Here is a 21,495-nt window from a genome sequence, read left to right as displayed (position 1 = left end):
GCGATTCAACACCAAGGTAAGTCACGCCATGCATTTTTATCACTCTATATCAAATCTCACGTTCCAAAATAAGAAGCTACAATTACAGAAACGAGATATCTTTTAGTACTTTGGTTTCTTCACGTAGCATATTTACTGGAAAACAATATCCTTGTATCAGTTCTGATAAAAACCAGTTTCCTCTTACAGTTTGGACGTCAATGGTAAAAGTCGACAAAATGGGGCAATTCCGATCACGCTATTGGGGCTATTTCGATCACAGGAAATAATTTATTGCTCTGGAGAATACAGCACAGAAAGGATCGTATTTATCAACTAATCTTAAAAGCGATTACTCGACACTGCTCTATTGTCACGGTGCACGTAGCTGACAGAAAAAAGTATTATCTTAATGTTTCAAGGATAGCTGAGGGGACAGTTAGAGACCTAGCTGTCGCCAGTTTGTAGATACTGATGTTTATCTTTTCGACTACCACACATTCCGTTGCGGTGATTGGTTTCACTGCCAATGCTTGGCGGGTCGCACCCTATATTACTCAAGAAAGAGTTGGCTGGTCGCACTCCGTGTTGACCACACTTTAAATAACTCGCACACATTTTTTTCATCTCGATGCCATCAAATAAAGGCATTACCAACTTGACATATATAAAACGAAAAAGTGTCAAGTTTGTACCTTGAAATATGACCATTGGTTAAATACTGTCAGAGTGTTTGCCATCCACAAATTTTACTGGTTCTTAGTACCAGCCGCTGTGTGCTGAAATCTAACAACTTTCGAAATGGGTCTTCGGGGATCATAGCAGCATAAGATTTCTCGCAACAAAGTTTAGTTAATTACGGATTTTCTTAAACATCTTGATACTGAAATCTAATATTGTTATTAATAATTTATTTAATCTCCAATTCCTTTCTGGAATACGAGACGATAACAGAATTCCACACTACCCAAGTTATAACCGAGATAAACATTTTGATGCATTTTACTGAAGTGTTGCATGCATTTAAAACATCTCAAATGTAAATCAACACTAATATGTACTATGGTTGTGAATTTCAGATGGTCAGAAACTACAAAAGAAAGAACACCACTCTTCAGTGGTCCGAGGAGTCTATGTCAAATGCTATCAGCAGTGTCCTCCATGGAGAAACAACCATCAGAGCAGCTGCTAACTTACATCAGGTGCCATTCACCACACTTCAGAACAGGATCCAAAAAGTAAAACTACAGCTGTTATAAGGAGACAAAGGGAAAGAGTGCAAACATAAAGTTGGTCACCCACCTGTACTAAATGCTGAGGAGGAAGATGAACTGTGTGACAGACTGCTCAACCTGTCGAAAAGAAGCTTTGGTTTGACCACAATTCAGGTATGAAATGCAGCATACATGTATGCTGAAAAGAAGGGTCTAAAAATTCCATGGAGCAATACCGAAAAATTGGCTGGTAAAGATTGGCTTGGCAAGTTCATTGCCAGACATCCTCAACTCTCTTTGAGGAAACCGGAAGGTTTGTCAAAAATGAGGGCAGCTGCCGTGGATAAAAAAGAATTTAACGACTTTTATGACCTCTTTGGTGATTTGACGAATGAATTAGAACTCAGGGAGAAGCCAGAGAGAATTTATAATGTTGATGAGTCTGGATTTCCTTTAAACAATAAGCCATCAAAAATCATTTGTGAAAAACGCCAAAGAGAAGTAATTAAATTGACAAGTGTAGAACATGGGGAAAATGTGTCAGTAGTAGCTTGTTTCAGTGCTAGTGGGGTGTACATACAACCATTCGTGATTTTCAAGGGTGTGCGGTATCGAGAGTCATACTGTGCTAATTTGCCATCTGGATCTGTAGCAGCAATGTCTGAATCTGGATATATAAATGAGGACCTATTTCTCAGATGGTTGCAACATTTTCAAAAGCACAGACTCCCAGGGAAATGCCTTCTTATTTTGGATGGACACGCATCACATTGTTCGCTTAAATGCCTGAACTACTGCAGAGAAAATGAAATTGAACTTCTCTGTTTACCACCTCATACCACTCATGTCCTTCAGCCTCTATATCGCACACTATTCAAACCATTAAAAACTTTCTACCATCTAGAAGCAATCACATTCTTTCACAACAACCCAACACAATCGACCACCAAGTCTGACTTTGGAAAGATTTTCACAGCTGCGTGGAACAAAGCTGCATCCCATGGGAATGCTACTAAAGGGTTTCAGTGTACTGGTCTCTACCCATTTAACCCTAAGGCTATCTCGATGGATAAATTTCTACCATCTGTAGCTTTACGAGCTGAATCTCCTTCTACATCAACAAAATCATCCACCATGCAAACTTCAGGTCCTTCATCTGATGTTTCTCTTGATCATGTTCAAAATAAGTCACACAGCCAACATTCCCCGTCCAAACACACAGTTTGCTCCAGTTCCCAAGCTTCATCCACCATGTCCATATCAGCTTCTACGTCCAAGTCTCCCAGTGAACAGAAACTCATTGGATTTAATGACATCATTCCAACCCCAAACAAATCATCTACAAATAGGAATGCACCGAAACAAACCAGAAAGCAGAAATTTCGACATCTGACATCCGATGGAAACATCAAGGCAACAGCAGAAAAAGTTAAAATTGCCACATTAAAAAATAAACAGATAGATTGCATAGTGAAGAGACGAAGACTGTTTGCAGAAAATGAAATGGACTCTAGTGGAGAAGAAATCCTCATCATGAAAGATTAGAGTGACGCACCATGTGGATTATGCAACAGAAGATGGAGCCAGTCTGCCAACAGAGGGGACTGGATCAAGTGCCAGAAATGTTGAAGCTGGTATCATGAAATCTGTGTGGGTGCCAAAGGAAAGAAACAATTCAGATGCGGTAAATGTGTGTGATCATGATTGCCCCACTATGATCGGATTTACCCCGTGTGTGATCGCAATTACCCCACTTGTTTTGTGAATCCTGTGATATCACCTTTTAAAGAATAATTTTTTTGTAAATTTATATGTGCCATTAATTACCTTTTCATTCAAGGTATATTAAGTATACATATTGAAGTTTATGCTCATGTATTTTCATTAACCTAATCTTATTTTCAACAATTTATTTTCACAACACAATTTGAAGTGATCGGAATTGCCCCTCTCTACCCTATATATATTAAAGATCAAACAAACTTTATGCTGAAGAAATATTGAGGGTTAGAAGGTATGAATAAAAAAATTAATTAGACATATTTCAGAGGGCAGCCATATTACACTTTAATTTTCATTTTTATATATATATATAAATATTATGAATTACACAAAAAAATACAATAATAAATATAAACTCTTTAAAAAAAACAAGTGACTTTTTTGAGTATTATTAAATCTCGCAATTGATCATAAATTTATCTCTGGGGCCCCAAATAGTTTATAACAGGAAAAGAAATAATTATAGAGTAGGCCCCCTACAATACATATAACTTTTTTTTAATGTTCGAATTTGATTTTAACTTTAGCAGGTTAATGTATCCAAAAGAGAAATTTAATTGTCCGATGAATACATGCTACATGCGGAGAACACAAGAGTAATCTTATCTGGTGCACATCCTGAGGCCGTAGGAGAGAGGAGGGAAATCCACTCCTAGTTGAAAATCAGGTATTCATTTCAGTTCAGACACGGCTCGGTCACACCAGGACGCCCACCGCCCTTCAGGCGGTTAGGTGCTCTTAAATTACTCCATAATATTACGATACACCAGAAGCTACAACTAAAGCATGTTTACTATGGCTGCCACGACATGAAGAAGGCAGAGACAGCAAATTGCTAGGAATTTAGCCGTGACCAAAGAGTCACCACTGTATAGAACAGTGTAAAACAAAAGTTGTGTTCCAATATTCCTATGGCATAATGCCTTACAAAGAAATACCTTAAATAATTAGCTTTTGATTTTTCATTACAATATTGTAAGTTCAGAAATACATTACAAAATTTCATATTTGATAAAGTAAAAGATTACAATAAATCCACTATAATTATATTATGTTATTATTTTATTATATAGTTATGTTAATTTGTCTACAGAAACAAATATATTAGTAGATAAATATAACTGATAAACAATTAAGCAGGTCTTCAGTTTGCCTTTAAAAAAATATATATGATATGAAATTGAGCATATGCCCAGCAAATGCTGAATAGTGGCACAACAATTACTCAAAACTTTTCAAAATTCGCTAAAATTTCGCCAATATTTGCTCATGTATCCTGTCTATAGAAAATATTCCGTCAAAAATCTCAGAAACCTAAAAAAATGCAAATTTAACTATTACAAAGGAAATATTCCCGTTTTGAGGGAACATTTACCGTTATATTTCTCGAAAAATGCAAGCGGCTTGAAATGTCCACAAGCCTGCTTAAATTTCCCATCGACAAGCCGCCCTAAGCCGCTCATGTTATAACCTAGCTGAAAAAAAACTATCACTGCCATTTTCGATGACATCATGTTGGCCATTTTGAAAATAAGTAATTTTCATCAAAAATTGGGAAAAAAATTTAAATTTATAAAAAAATAATGTGAATATAATTTCAATAAAAAACACACATCGTGCAATCCTCGGTTCGACCCTCGCTGAGGGCAGAAAATAACTATGGATACTTTCTCAATGGGAACCACCGGCAGACTAATTTTAGCACTAATATCAATTCAAATATAACATCAGATAGTATGACCACATGGTGACCCTTTTTTTCTGCATGAGTCCGCTATCTTTGATTAGGTACATCATATTGTGGCTGTCTGTTAGAGTATGCTGCCACCATGTTGATTTGATTTTTATCCGCTAGAGTGTAGAGGTAGTATTCATTACAAGGCCGTCAGTGTCGCAACGTCCGCCATCTTGTTGGCCGTCTTAGCCACCATCTCGAAAATCCGCAAGTTTTAGCTACAAACTAAGGAAAATTCTAAAAACATCAAAAAATAACTTATTAAATTAATTATTTAATCGATCGGTAGAGACCTGTAAAATTCGCAATTTCAAATCCCTAAAGGATAGACTCCATGATCCTCTATGCACGCGTGCAAATTTCATCTGCTGATTGGTTACCGACTCGTAACACCTGTTGACTGGAATGATCTTGATTAGCTAATTCTTCTGTTAAAAATTTTTCATTGACCCAGAGTCCTTCAGATAAACTGTGGCCCAATCACTGAAGCAAAATAATGTCAAAAGTATTTGGACTCTATCCTATCGCGAAATGAATCCGCGAATTTTATAGGTCTCTATAGATCGGATATTGTTCTCAGTACGATCCTCAACTGATGTAAAAAGAAACCTTAATCAAACATCACATCAATTTGCTAAAAAAACAAAAAAAACAGCACTGGAAAAAAATTTTTAACAAAATTTATAAAAGTAAATTATTCTTCGCTGCAGGAAAAAAAATTCTTAAGTTAACAATCTAATAAACGTTTAGTTGTACATTTCCTTGAAAAGACTAATTCGCAGCTCCAATTGGTTAACTGAAGACAGATACCAGCCAGATCCTTTACTGACATAGTCTTCCTCTTCCCACGATGGAGTTTCTCGATACTGTGTTAAACAAGCTACTATACATCGTCAGAACTATAAATCATAGTATTCATAGTCTTGAAAGCTCACTTCTTCGCATGATCCTCGAACAGATACGGTTTACCATATACACAGTCAATCCACAATTTAAATTTATAAGTCAGTTCGTTGATACTTCATCAGTAAGTTGACTGATAATGTTCTGTTTGATATCTTCTATAAAAGTACAAATGACTTTGATTCACTTAATGAATTAAGATAAAGGTATTTTTTTAAAATTTCACAAATGCAGATTTCGCGAAATGGAATCCATTTTAATTTACCTTAAATGCACCGAGCAGAATATTGGGTTTAGTTTCATGTACAAATTTCAACACAATTGGTTTCTGTACAATTACTTGTGTGCTTGTATGCATACGAATCTCCAACATAATCGAGGATTCAAAATGTCTCCAGGGAGTTCCACAGTAGGCACACAGACTTCACCTTTTCAGTTCAAATCCTCAGTATAAATAAACAAACTTGACACTTATCATAGCAAAACTTCATACAAGAAGGATTTTAATGCATTTACTCCGTTGTGAATTCGTGCTTCATTGGAAAATGCGATTGACATAATGCATTCGCTTCAAGGATGACAAGTCGATAAAGGCAGACATTTCAGGCTCTAAATAAATTAATATAAATACTGTTGTACTAATTCTCGTTTTACTCGTCGATGCATCGCTGTTGTAGCGAAACCATTAATTTATGTCGCACAGCAGGGCCTTCGCATGTCATTCAATTGTCTTTTCAACAAATAATATTTTGTGAACTGCTTGCGACATTTTTTACAGCTAAACCTTTTGCAAGAAATATTATTAGCACATTCTCTCTTCTCGTGTCGACGAGCTTTTCTAATGTTTGAGTAAATCTTGTCACGGTAACGAAACCGATGCTGCGAAGACGCCGATGCACCTTCAGTGGACATCATTGATGCTGGTGGTACTGCAGCCATTAATGTCTCCTTCTCTGGTGAAACGTCAATCAATGAGATTTCCTCTACAGCCAGCACTGCAAACACTAGAGTATCTTCTGTTGGTGGAAACATCCTTGTTAAATTAGTATCTAGTGTTGTCTATTTCGATGATACTCATTCCATTTGGATCTGCATCTTCTCTAACAAGATCTCTTCTGTCGATTGTAAAACTTCCATCAAGGTCTTCGTGGCTGGTGTAAAACGATGCCAAAGTGATCTGCGTCGCCGTCGTCGCTGTCATTAGAGTCCCCGTTGTCAATGTTATAAAATTCATCGAGTTCTGCGTAGTTGTAGTAGACGATACCAACAAGTTCTGTCGCCATTGCCTTCGGTACAAGCAGGGTCCCTGTCAGCGATGATGCAACTTCCATTGAGTTCGACATTAATGATGCCATCAAGAAGTTAAGAATAGCCAGATACCGGACTATATTGTATATATATAAATTATGATTTGGAACTTTTTTTAAAGTTAATTTATGTGTTCTTCTTGAAGTATAAACACATATAGTTAACAAATGCTAGTATGTATTTCTGAAAGGGTAATTACTAAACAAATTATCATCAAAACGTGCTCCAAACATGCTTAAACGAAATTTAGGCTTACTAAAAAATAAAATAAAGTTATAAACTGTGATTACAATAAGATAATTTTAGTTTAATCACAAAAAACACATTTAAGGAAAAAAACTGTTATTTGTATACTGTTAACATTGATGAACTCAGAACGTAATAAAGAACGATACATGAATACTTGAAAAGCACAATGAAGGTTAAATTACCATATAAGTGCTTAGAAAACACAAGAGAACAATATAATTTATTATTCTATGTGGAATTTCTCAATTAATATTGATGTATAAAATATTTGGAATTCTCTATTCATACAAATAAGTTTCTGTGTGCTTATTTGACCATCCCGCAAAAAAATTTTAATTTTAATTTTTTGTTGGGTGTGATATTTATGTTGAGTGAAATCTATTGAGCTCATGCATAACTTTTCCACAAACACTAACAACTGAGTGTAACCCAGCACTGCTCTGTTCGTAACGGTAGACCACAAAGTGAAAATAATAAAAAAAAAAAAAAAGGAATTGATTGGAAAAATTAAATATAAATTTTGTTTTTTCTCTGTCTTGCTGTGCTTATTTAGACTTACAATTCCCTTTATATTCCTCTAGCTTTAATTAATTATCACACATAATATTTGATGTAGCTTCCAAGTTCATAACATTAAGGGTAGAGAATATTTTTTAATTTTATTATAAATGGCATAATAATAATGTGAACTACCCGTAGATCCGAAAAATTGTTTAATTAATACCGGTATGTATACATATTTAAAAAAAACTGTTAAAAATTACTTGTTGATAATAATAAACATTAATCGTTAATATCAGAGTATATCTCGTTTAAAATCACATTATCCCATAACGAAACGTTCGATACTTATTAACTGGTGAACATTATTGTTAAAGATTTGGCTAAGGCCCAATATTGATTTGATTTTGCTGTACCTGAGCTCCTCCATCCTGGCGCTGGACTGGGCCCCCGTCTGGCGGGGGCTGGCGGAGAAGCGCTGGCACCGGCAACTGGGGGCTTGCGGGGTGACGACCGACGACGTACCGCATTCCCGTCATCAGCTTCCTGTCGCAATGTGTGTCCGCTAAGTAAGTCGCTTTCCCAGAATTTCTCTCCACATGGTTTTCACTGTACATACAACATTCACTTATATGAACTTTTATGAATTTCATTTTGATTAATGGCATTCCTCTTTTGACATACGGGACACTTAACTAAGCAACACTTGATACTATGTGACTAGACATTTCCTAATTTGTTGTATTTTCGTAACCTCTAATGTTTCTCATTGGAGTAATGTTGGGTGTGACGACCCCAAAAATCCATACATCACATTATATCTACGAGGGTTCTGATAGTGATAAATATTATCACTCTAAAAGCGAGTATAGCCCTAAGAGTGAAATTTTCTCACGAATGACTTGTTTTATTTGTCTCTTTGCGCCTGTCACTGTACTGACGTCCATACTTCAAGTCTAAAACGCATCTCTATGGGACCTACAAATTTACCCTATTATTTAAGACTGAATATAAAAAATAATGGCTACCTCCGTGTGTTTATACTACTTACAATTTACCAAATGTTTCTGCCTAAATCCATTAATTACTATAACTCTTTCAGCTTTTTAATTGTCAAGAAAGGAATGTTATAAAAGGTAACAACACTAAACGAAAACTTCACATGCCATACTAAGAGCTCATTAATGCTTTTAATATATACCTTTAAAATATGTCATATTATTAAAAACTATAATAGCAGAGGTTCCCACCCCCCCCCCCCCAAACATTATGACTCACCCTCCCTAACCTAATGAGCCCCCCCCCCCCCCCCCGAAATTTTTTATGCCATTTTCTCAATGATTTTATAATATTATACTTTTTTTGTATTATATTTTATCACATTTTGCATTTATTAAAACTGATTTTCTAATAATATTTTTGTTCATATCAGGTAATATTTCCATCTTGAACCGACGGATGCCAAACTGCTTTTGTTGAGGAAAGTGCGGGGTTGCCAATTTTATTTACATGATCCCTTTCAATTATCAAAGAACCAGAAACGTTTTTTCACAATAGAAGCTATAATTATGTAAATAATATATACATTTTTCCAGGGGCGCAACAACTATTTTTCCAAAGGGGGGGGGGGCAATTTATATTTTTATAAAGAATACTCGATCCCCCCTATTGAAGGGGGGGGGGGGTCCCCGGGAAAATTTGTATTTCAAGGTGGAAAATGGTGCTATTTAAGCAGTTTTATTATCTAAAAATTGATTACACAGCACTTATACCCTTGCCCCCCCCCCTGTTGTTGTGCCCCTGCATTTTTCTTGTCTTTTAACCACCCCCCCCCCCCTCAAATTTTAATAACGCAGTCTGCGTCATTACCCCCCCTTGTGGGCACCCCTGATAATAGAATACATAGGCCCTACCAATAATCATTTGAACGTCCTTATTGGACATGTTCTGAAGGGTGAGATATCAACAACAATAAAACATTAATATCATCAAATTATAAACAGTTCGTACAGAAGGCGGTAGCCTACGTACAGATGACCATGAATAGTTTGTGTTAAAGTGAGTGGTGTTTTCCTGGTGCCAAAAAATAATGTCAATTGGGCAGGTCTCTCGCTATTCGTTATAAGACAGCCCATAGTAAATGACGTGTTAACACCTTGAGCCCTGCACCCCTTTTGTGACCCAGCCAGGAGGCCACCTCTGAAAGCCATGGAAATTGTGAGCGACTCTCCTTTCCACTACAGTAAAACTGGAGCTGAAACGTGGCAACGAATTTCCAAGGTAATGGCAAACCTTCTTTGAGAAGAGCCCCAGCGATCAGGAGATCTGGCCTACCTGTTTTGGTAGACCTGGTTCCGCACCCATAGGTATTTAATTTTTTTATTTTTAATATTAAGCTTTTTGTGGAATTTGTTTGTTTATGCTTGTTAATGTATGTTTTAATGTTTGTCTTTTGTGTCATTTTGTAAATGACCTCGAGCTTTAGAATGGCACGTAAAAAACCAAATAAATAAAAAACTGTTGACGGCAACCAGTTTGTATATATTATAAAATGATATAAAAACCACGAGCAATGGTTATTTGCATAATTTAAGAACTCAAAATTTTTTTAATTTTTCTTTGATTAAATGTTTGTCTGTCTTTTCACGCATAAATCTAAAACTAGTATCTTGTAATTTTTATTATATTAGAATGATCTTTATCTAACCTAACAACATGGCTATAAATTATTTATGAATTCCGCCCCATAGGTGGTGAAAAAACGTAAACATGTTATTAAATTAATTATATTTCTAAAACTAATTAAGATAAATAAAATATATTTGGTACCAATAATTAACATGGTAGAAAATCAATCAACCAAAATTTTAAAATAGTGAAATTACATTTCAAAAGTGTAAAAATGGTAAGAATGTTTTCAAAATGAAAATATTATCTCCAAAATTAATTAAGCGAAATAAGTATTATTGGTTACCAATACTAAACATACAAATACAAACTACTACAATTTTATATTTTGGTGAATTCAAACTTTTAGGGAAAATAGAGTGGTAAGTTTTTTTTAAGATTAATAATTATATTTTTTAAATAGATTAATGGTAGTAAATGATTTTGGTTACTAATAATATTGATATTAAAAGTACCAAATTAAATTTTTATATTTTACAAAATTCAACTCTTAAGAATTAAAAAATAGGTTAAATTTATATGAAGGGCCCAGGGGTAAACATGCTAAGTAAATTTGAATGATTTTTCAGGAGAGCAATTTTAATGTTTAAGTACTTGTCAAGAGCTACCATACAATCCTTATTTGCTGCAAGCCTTTTTCTTAGAATATTACACTAACGAAGAACAAAGAACTTGTAGCTACAATATTAAAATTGTTTAAATTTTTATAGAGTATGTAAAATTATTAAAACTTGTGTAAACATTGTTGAGACCTAACCCGGTTTTCCCCTGTAATTGATATGCATAGAAATACTAATTTCATTAATTATTGTAAAACAATGGTGATGACATATTTCTATGTGGAACCACAATTAAAATTTTATTTGAAATCTAATTCTTTCTCATTAAAGGAGCAAAAATACAATATAGTCGTATATTTATCTACAGGAACAGACATTCACTACTTATGAGTTAGGCCAGTGTAGTAGTCTGCCACCCTTGGATTTGTACAAAAGTTCTTCAAGCATTGCAGATCGTCATACTTTTCCTTTGTGATCGGCAAACCAGCTGAAAAAATACTAGGATAGTATCCAAACATGTAAAATGGCATATAACTGTATAATATTTAGCATTAATTGATAACTTAGTCATGACTGTGATAGTTTTATAGGGCAGTTTATAATAACCAAATCGTACAGAAAATACATGAAAAGATAATTTAGCTATGACATTGGAATATGTTAGATTATTTGAACATTAAATAATCACTCAGAAGGATGAATAATGTAATGGAAAACAAAATAAATTATTTTGGTAGATATAGGTGTAAAATATGACTTTTCAACTCATCATCATAGGCAATGTTTGGCAGAATAAACTCAGTTTCTGTCACTTGCTGATGTTGCAATGGCTGCTGCTTCTTTAAACCCAAATGTGGGTAGCACTGGGACGTTGTTCCATGGTCCATGAAAGGAGTTCCGATATTTTATAAGTGCATGATGATCTTCTGAAACACTTCAAACATTGACAGTTCGAAAAGCACACTGCAACTTCTTCCGATAGTATGTGTCCAGGTGTGTTGTCCAATATTTGATCATTTCTTGTTCAACTTCAACCACTTCAAAAGTTGAAGGCTTTACTCTTGATATTCTGATGGTTTCAGCCCATTCTTCTGGCATCTCGGCTCTTGTTTTTTGGTTTATCAGTCTTGAGTTATTGTCACATTCATTATATGAATATCCTCTTATCGGGTATGTACATGTGACATGTTGCAGGCGGTGTTCCTTGTGAACAAGGTGATGGAGAAATTTGAAAACGGTATGGTTTGTGTTTTGCCCAGGGCAAGAATCGCCAAATGCCTCCAGTTCGGTGACATTTTCTTCTATATAGTTGTAGATGAAATGGTGGAGAAAAGAACAAACTTCATTACTTACCTTTCGCCCGACTTTTTCGGGATAAACATAAAACACGCTTCTTCCAGTCGACAAAACATGGACATTGAAGAACATAGAAAGTTGGCGTCTGTAGTAAACTTCACCAGTAGTGATTTTCGTAATCGGGTAGTTCTTTGAGAAATCAAACACTATTGCTTCCTTTGTGATGTCACGTCGACATGTAACTTTGGCCTTTCTTTTCAGATCGTACCATTGTTGAGCTGTCTTGTGATGTGATTCCCAATCAGTGACGATAATGTTAATTTCATTACTTAACCTTTCTTTTGTTTCGTTGTCCTCAGCGATTTGCAGTTCTGCTTCTAAGCAACTTTTTCTGGCATTAAATACATCACACTGTGTGCAAGTGTTAGTTCTGGGGTATCCAAAAGCAATATTAAAATCTGCATTGAAAATACTTCTGTAGGTCTCGTATGATACTTTTTTATCAGGATTCTTCTCAAGGAACATTTTGTAGACCTTCGATATATTTAACTCTTCAGGTAAATACTTCTTCTTGCTGTCTTTCTGACTATAGTGACTCTCTCTTCCTCTTAAGCTGTTAATGTAATAGTGAATTTTTTGGTTAGTTTCATCTGGAAGTGCATGAACACGGTTCTTGTGTTTACCACGTTTGTCCCTTGGTGCATCCCCCGAACTCTTAAGCGATTGCAAAATATAATTAACTTTACCTTTTCCTATCCCATGCACTGACATGAAAGCTTTTCTGCAAACGCTTACTTCAGCTGGTTTTCCTTCTTCCATGTATCGTAAACGGTACGAAAAGGTAGCGTCTCTCAGATTTTCTACTTCTTCTGGCTGTCTGGGACGCCGTGGTTTAACTGGTAATATGGTTATCAACCCAGCAAGATAGATGTTTATCTCGTCATTAGAATGCATACTGTTCATACTTTTAATTAACTCTTTTCTTTTATCTTCATCTACAATCTCAAAACACTTTTTCTTACATTGCAGTCTGGGCCTATTTCATGACTTTGAAGTTTTATTTTCTTCCTAGCCTCTTGCAAATGGCCATACTTACGTTTTCTTTTTGAATTGAAGGGAATATTCCTGCTATCTTCATTTGAATCCATTGTGTTTTTTGATGACATCTCAAACATGTACAAAATTGAATAAACGCCAATAGTAATTCACTGAAATGCCAAATGTTTATAATACAGTGTTGTACACATTATTCACATAATACTGCAACAAACAATATACATTATAGAGTAAGGGGGGATATAAACAAATGAATGTGAACAGTGCTGGCACAACTGAAAAAATTACTTCCCATTGACTTGGCAAGTTCTTTCTCTCTATCACTATGACTTGACATGTTCTTCCCCTGTATACCGTTTCTTTAACCGCTCCTATCTTCTGACTAAACAGGTTATTCCCCTTTCTCGTAACACGGCCATAAAGATCTCATTTGAACTCACCCCGCCACACTTACAACAGAAAATGGCTGATTTTTGACAAAGCATGTTTTATCCTTGGACCCTTCATATAAATTGGGGATTCCTGACACAGGTTTAAGGTTGAGGCTCTGAGGTAACAACCGTAATCTTAGGTTGTGACGTCCGGTGGCCATTTGGAATTACTTTAAATTTGACATTGACCTTAAAAATTTGAATTAATTTGCCAAATTTCTCAAAAACTTTAAAAATAAAACATTTAACAATTTCAAAGGAAAATTCCCGTTTTGAAAGGATAATTCCCGTTTTTATCCCCGAAAAAAGCAAGAGGTTTTAAATGTCTACTAAAATGCTTCAATTTCCCATCCACAAGCCGCTCTAATTTGCTGAGGTCATGATCCAGCCCATAAAGATGTTATGGCCGACATTTTCTATGACTTCAAGTCGCCCATTTTGAAAAAAAAACATAATTATCATCATAATCTTAAATTTTTTTATATTAATAAAAAACTGGAATATAATTTTAATTAAAAACACACTTACATCGTGGAATCCTCGGTTCGAACCTCACTGAGAGCAGAAAAATTACAATGGATCCTTACTCCATGGAAGCCACCAGCAGACTAATCACCACCACTGATATCAATTCAAACATAACATCAGCCAGTATGACATCATGGCAACCATATGGTTTTAGTCTGCTTGAGGCCGCCATATTGGATTACATAATATTGTGTCTGTCTGTTAGAGTATGCTGCCGCCATATTAATTTAATTTTCATCCGCCAGACTGCAGTGGTAGTATTTATTACAAGACCATCAGCTATCGCATAGTCCGACATTTTATCGGCCTTCTTAGCCGCCATCTCAAAAATCTGCGATTTTTGCTAGAAATTCGGGAAAAATTCCATAATTCTTCATAAAACACTTATTAATGTTATTATTTAATCGATCTGTTATTGTACTTAGTACGATCCTTAACTGATGCAAAAAGGAAACTTTAGTCAAACATCACATCAATTTGCTAAAAAAAATTACAGTGTTGGAAAAAACCAATTACAAACAAAAAAATTTTTAAGTAAATTTTATTTTACTTTATGAAATTTTTTTTAAGTTTGCAACATAATAAACATTAAGTTCTGCATTTCCTTGAAAAAACTAATTTGCAGCTCCGATTGGTTTACTGAAGACAGAGACCAGCCAAATCCTTTACTGACATAGGCTTCCTCTTCCTACGATAGAGTTTCTCGATACCATATTAAACAGAATTCTTTACATCGTTAGAACTTTAAATCATAGTATACATAGTCTTAAAAGCGGACCTCTTCACCAGATCCTCGAAGGGATACGGTTTACCATATAGACAGTCAAGCCCCAAGTTTTATTTTCAAGGTCTTTTCGTTGATACTTCATCAGTAAGTTGATTGATAATGTTCGAGTTCGACATTAAAGATGCCATCAAGTTCTAAGGGATAGCCAGATACCGGATTGATAACAGACGAGTCAAACTAACCATTCTGCACAGTACCACAAACAGAGCTCAACTGAAAATCCTGTCATCTGGAGCTCGCTTTTATGCACATTACTGCTAGAAAAACATTTAAAAAGGAAGAACATTTGGAACCACATTAGACAAAACAGAATCCCATTTGGAAGTATACTCACAAAAATGAAGCACATTTGACTAAAAGAAGCACAAACGACCAAAAGGAAGCACAAGTCAAAAAAAAAGGACGCACATTTGGACAAAAAATCCTCTCAGAAAGGATACGAGCTGATAGAGTAATACAAACTCAAAAGAGGAATATGAAGTCAACAGAGGAATACGATATAGTCGGAGGGATGACAATACATCAAATATACCTACTATATCTCATCAGAAGGATAGAATCTAAACAGAAGGATATGATCTCAACAGAGAGATACGATCTCAAAAAAGGGAAACAATCCCGTCAGAAGGATAAAATTTTATTCGAGGGATACAATCCCATCGGTAAAATACGATATTGCAGACTTGAAGTACGATATTTAGCTACAAGGCTGCATGGCTACAGTAATACATGGCTATGAGGATAAAAGGCGGCGAGGCAACAATGATACTTGCCTACAAGACAACATAGCTACGAAACTACAAGTGTACGAAGATTCAAGGTTATGAGGCTATGGGGCTGAAAGTATGAAAGGTTTTTTCTGTATTTGGCTCCAACTCCTCCAGTAAAATAAAGTTTGGCTAAATGACTACAAGACTACAATGCAATGAGGCTACAAAGATAGGAGGCTACAAAACTACGAGGCAATTATGCTACTACGAGTAATGATAGCTAAAAGGTTAAGAGGCTACGAGTTTATATGGTTCCAACTGTCTACAATATCTACATTCAGCGCCTAGAGTGTATTAAGCTCATGCAAAAGAATTTGTTGCAGGTAGTCCCGATTCTTCCTAAAAATGTTTCGTCATATATTGCGTGTATATCCTTACTAAGATCTGATAGCTGCAGTAGCATCAAAACGAAGTTGTCGGTGGCATGCGTACTATCGGAAGTTGGAACTTTTCGTTCCATTTCCTAACATTTATAACTTTCGTTGTATACATGGTCTCCATTGCAACAAGGCCGAGAACCGTGGCAATATCGGTGGCAGTGACGTTGACAACGACAAAAGTCTGGATCGAATATGTACTAATGTCACCAACAACACTAGATGAGTCTACAACTGGTGCAGTGTTGTTTATAGAAAAAAATGTTTAATGATGTCGTTAAATTAGCGAAGAGCAATTCAATTGCTGCAGTCTCACTAGCACTGACCATTTATGGTGCATTGACATTTTCCCTGCATCGATGTCATCACTGTGCAAAGATGTACTCGAATACGAATAATGCTAGTTGACACGAAGAGAAATAATCTGCTAAGAAACATCCTTTCAAAATGTTTGGCTGAGAGAAATGTAATACACAGTTTATTAGTAAAGATAACATTAAAATACACTTGAAGGAATGCAAAGATCCGCTTCACACTCCATAAAGACGGAAATAAACGAGGTGTATTCATCAAGTCCGTAATTTTACTGTTATTTCTAACAGTGTACATTGGACCTTTTGTCATTAACATTTTTCTAAATCATTTTTATCTAGTATAATATTCATTAAATTACTCTCATTGAATGTTTTATTTACATTGAATTGAAATATAGTGTAAAGATTTGCATTTTTGTTTTGTAGTAGAGTAGAATTTATGAAATATTTTTCAGTAGTAAAAATGTGTTTCTTCATTTTTTAAAACCGGCACTTATATGGTAAAATGATAATTTGAAGAGATTTTAATAAAATAGTTATTTTTAACCCAACTAACTTTTTCATAGATCATGTATCCAATAAGGACACGTATCAATTTAATCAATAACTTAAGAAATTAGATAAACTTTAATTATTTTTTTTTTTAAATTTAATATATATAATTACGGATTTTTAAAAATGTGGCTTAAAGGATGACAGGGTGGTTTGTTCTACGACAATCTGATAATAAATACTGTTGCAGTCTTGTGTTTAAAAATTGAATCAATATGGCATTAGCATACTCTATCAGTAAATGTGTGCATTTTGCGACACTAACGCCCTTAATAAAAATCATTGAATATAAAGATGGAATATCTGCATAAAACAGGTGTTACTATTATGCCTTATTAATAAAATATTACGTATATTATGTGTTATTTTGATATTTACCTTATTTAATTGTCAGTCTGTTATATGTCTGAATTGTCCTATTTCATACCAGAGGTCCTACCCGGCTTCGAATGTATTTTGTTTAAAAAATTAAATAGAATGTGTCTATAAGGGTAAAATCAACACTTGTATTTAATTCAACATCGACCTTATGTAAATGATACAGAGCAAATCTGGTGTATTCTAAGAACATACAGCTGAAACGAAGATAATGGACATTACATTATTAAAAATGGCGATCTATAGCAGAAAAAAAGAGATGATGGCTGTTACATGATTCAAGATGGCCATATCTTAAAAATAAAAATAATATTTATAGTAAAATATGGCAGAAAGTGCTAGAAACTATAATGAACCATCAAAGATGGATGTCTATGTATCAAAAGTCAAACTCAAGATCAAACAATACGGTTGCCATGCTGTCATAAAAAATATAGTATATATGCAATCAAATTTCAAGACTGTGGATATGACTTCATAGTTAAAAAATAACAGAATTTAATATGTCGGCAGGTTTCAAGTTCTTTATATCACCATAAAGAAAAAGGTAACGTTCGTAATTCGGGCATTCGATTACAAAATGGCCAATGTGTTGTAATTTTTTAAAATTGCAAAATCCAAGATGAATCCCAGGTTAAGGTCAATGAGAAGGGTTATGCTATAGGTCAATCATCAATGTCAGGGTTAAATTTCAAGATTATCAAAGATGGCCAACATGATGTCATATACCTAATGGCGGAGATCCAGTCTTCTCCAGCCGCAGGATGGGCTATTGTATACTACTCCCTAAAACTAAAAATCTGCAAAGTTATCATTACATTATGATGACCGAACTCTATTCCGTTCCATATAAATAAGTTGTTCTGTTCTTTTATTTAAATGCTGCATTATGTTCATATTGGGTGTTATAAATCTTGTAATGTTGTTATTGGATTTTTTATTTTTTGTATGGGAATGTCATTCAAATGAGTATTGGTATGTGATCAAGCATTGCTTCAAATTTTATGGCTATTTTCACTGGTCTCTACTGTTGTTTAAACTACGTGTTGTAATAAGGTTTAAAAATATGAATAATTTTTTGCTATGGTCTTTGAAAGGTGCTTTCTTGCGCTTGACTCGACCAATGACAACACGATTACTGTAATGCAGAACAGTAGTATATAATAGGGCATTCTGCGGCAGGCTTCAGGCTGTGGATTGTGCGGATTGTGATTGTCTGTCCGCCATCTTAGATTGTGAAGTCACGGCGGCCATCTTGGACTCAAAAATTCCTCAAAATTGACTCAAAATGACACAAAAATTCCCGTTTTAAGAAAAAATTTCCCGTTTTCGAGGGAAAAATTCCAGTTTCGAGGGAAAATTTCCCGTTTTATTCCGTAAAAATCCCAGCAGCTAGAAATGTCCTGAAAGAGGCTTAAACATCCTTAACTCAAGCCTCAGTTAAGCCTCTATCAGGATGTGACCTTGACCTTTGACTATGACCTTGACCCCGACGGTCATTTTGGATCCGCCATCTTGGATGACATAATATTGTTTTCTCGAACATTCCGGCATTGTGTTATCCGCCATTTTAAATTATGACGTCACGGTTGCAATTTTTGTTACGGTCACCATCTTTAACTTTTTTATTTATTATCCGATTTTAATGAAAAAATTTTAAAATTCATAAAAAAATCCATTTGATAAAATTTTTATAAAAATATTAAAAAAAACATACTTTTACGACACGGAGTTCGGAGTCCTCGGTTCGAACCCGACGGGTGCAAAAAAAAATTAAAAATGGTGACCGATCCTTCCCCCCGCGGTGGGTGCTGGCATACTGACTCCCACCACTTTTTTTCAAAGCATATATCGTCACCTAGTATGACATCATGTCCGCCATCTTGTCTTCGTTGCTGGAGACCACCATCTTGTTTTCACCCGCTAGAGTGCGCTGACGACATGATAGTTTAGTTCTTATCCGCTAGAGTGCAGTAATCATTTATTACTGTGACACCCGCCATCTTGAAATTTGGACGTCATCTTGAAAATCCGTAATTATTTAGCTATAAATTCGGGAAAAGTTCCAAAATTAATTAAATAAATCACTCATTAATTTACATATTGATTTGATCCGCTCCTGTCCTCGGTTCGATACCCGATCGATGCAATAATGTTTAATTTTATGTAAAAAATAATAATTTCAATAAACCATGTTCAACATTCGTAAAGAGACTTTAAATCCTCTACTACCATCATCCTATCAGACATCAAGACCACCATATTAGAAATTCGTAATTTTAATGCTAGAGATTCGGGAAAAGTCCAAAATTCATCAATAAATCACTCATTAATTTAAATATTGATTCGATAGATTCCTGTCCTCGGTTCGATCCCTGGACGATACAAATCAACTGTAATTTAAAAAAATACCACAAAAGTGACAGGTTTGAGATAATAAAAACACAGCAAGTTCTTTTAAAAAATACTTTTATTACATAAATACTACACTACTACAAGCACAAAAAAAAAATACACAGACAAATTAACAAAGTTCCGTAGATCTCTCGATTCAAACAGACTTCTTATTGTATGGACTAAGTCCTTTACATGTTCGTAAATGTCTATTCAGTTTATCAGGTCGACATATTGATACACCACAATTTTCACACAAAACCGAATAATCGACTTCATTAAGAGGACAGTGATATATTTCATGTCGTTTTGCAATTTGAATAGTTGCTTATGATTTGTTACAAAATATACAGCTTGATTCTGATGAATGTACAGACAGTCTATCACAATTCCTGAGGTGCCGTTTTAATCTTCCATAACGTTTAAACTTGCTTAAACACCTGTTGCACTGATATTTAATACGTTCAGAGTTATTATTACAATTTTGTATTACATAATCACGTAATTTCAAGTTTTTGATCTTCTCACAGTACGTACAGTTGGGCGATGGAACACCGCTGGATGCTCCTTCCTTCATCAATGACACTGGAACTGTTGACAACCATTGTAAAACTGCTGACATGATAACTTCTGAGGCCTTTGAGGTCTGCTCTGCGGAAGATGTTGCACGCGTCGAAATCTCCTGCTGTGCTGAGAGAGCAGGTGTAGCTGTAGACGTCGTTGTCATTATGCTCTGCACTGATGATGGTAGACCTTCGATCCAGGTTGGTGTATATAGTGGTAATGATGCCATCTAGTTCTCAAGAATAGCTAGATACTGGTCTATTAACAAGTCTAACTATCCGATCCGTTCATCACCGCAGCCAGAGACGGACTGAAGTCCATATCACCAGGGTCTCACTTATATAGACATATCAGCCGGTACAACACATGAGTCAAAACAAGAACCATGTTCATTATACTCACACTTAACTTTCTCGGAGCATTTTTTATAATGAAGATGTAAGCTATCAAGACGTGAAATTAGTTTTTTGCACTTATTGCACTGAAATTGTATTCTTTTAACATTATTAGAACAACTGCTTCTTTCATGTCTGTGAGCATTTGAGGTGATAGTAAATGTTGCGTCACAGTTTGTGCACTGACGCAATGTACGCTCTTCATTAGTTGAAGAATCCATTGCTGATGATGAAACTTCGGATGATGGTGGTATCACATCTGTTGAAATCTCCTCCAATGTTGACGTCGTCGTTGCCAACAGGATCTGCACCTTATCCATCGTAGCTGTCGTCAAGGTTCCCGTAGACGATGCTACAACCTCCGAGATCGACGTTAAAGACGGTAAGGATGCCATCGAGGTTTTAAGAACAGCTAATTGACACGACTTATGCACCAGAAGAATCAAACTAGGTGATCCTTACACCGCCGACGTCAGTAACAAACTGAGCGTCCTGCTGTCTAGGACTCGCTTATATACATGAACCGTATGGAATAATACACTAGTCAAATTAAGATCCATTTACAATATTACTAGAGTCAAATCTACAAATTAAAAAAGAGGATCATTTGATCAAAAAAAATTCGATCTCTCCAATATACGCCAGGCTCCAAGAGTTACAATTCACGTCATCAGATCCATCTTCATTTTGCTTCTATGCTTCAATTAACCATTAGCTGCAAGTGCTCCAACAAC

At 35.3% G+C, this 21,495-nt stretch overlaps 1 protein-coding gene across 18 annotated transcripts in view; it reads right to left on the bottom strand.

Moving 5' to 3' along the window:
• The window catches only part of LOC134529384 (basic salivary proline-rich protein 3-like), a 342,223-nt gene that overhangs the window by 222,808 nt on the left and 97,920 nt on the right, over positions 1 to 21,495 (bottom strand). For 17 of the 18 annotated variants that reach the window (XR_010074557.1, XR_010074554.1, XR_010074556.1 and 14 more), the window contains exon 6: positions 8,088 to 8,217. The gene's annotated coding sequence lies outside the window, so the exon portion shown is untranslated. Of the gene's footprint in view, positions 1 to 1,281; positions 8,218 to 21,495 lie in introns of all 18 variants that reach the window. The other variant, XM_063363388.1, reaches the window with a different exon arrangement.

The sequence above is a fragment of the Bacillus rossius genome, chromosome 2 (assembly GCF_032445375.1).
Source record: "Bacillus rossius redtenbacheri isolate Brsri chromosome 2, Brsri_v3, whole genome shotgun sequence".
Taxonomy (NCBI): Eukaryota; Metazoa; Arthropoda; class Insecta; order Phasmatodea; family Bacillidae; genus Bacillus; species Bacillus rossius.
Note: the sequence above shows the minus strand (reverse complement) of the source record. Positions and strands in the feature narration are given on the sequence as shown.